Below are 244 nucleotides of genomic sequence, written 5' to 3'. Positions count from 1 at the left end.
ATTGGGCATGGAGTTCTCCAGAGCTTCACAGGTTGCCACTGGAGTCCTCTTCCACTCCTCCATGACGACATCACAGAGCTGGTGGATGTTGGAGACCTTGCACTCCTCCACCTTCCGTTTGAGGATGCCCCACAGATGCTCAATAGGGTTTAGGTCTGGAGACATGCTTGGCCAGTCCATCACCTTTACCCTCAGCTTCTTTAGCTTGGCTGGCCTGCACATCAACCCGATAGGACACCTTTTG

The sequence above is a fragment of the Lithobates pipiens genome, unplaced genomic scaffold, assembly GCF_037356315.1.
Source record: "Lithobates pipiens isolate NorthernLeopardFrog02 unplaced genomic scaffold, aLitPip1_a1.2 Scaffold_18, whole genome shotgun sequence".
Classification (NCBI taxonomy): Eukaryota; Metazoa; Chordata; class Amphibia; order Anura; family Ranidae; genus Lithobates; species Lithobates pipiens.
Note: the sequence above shows the minus strand (reverse complement) of the source record.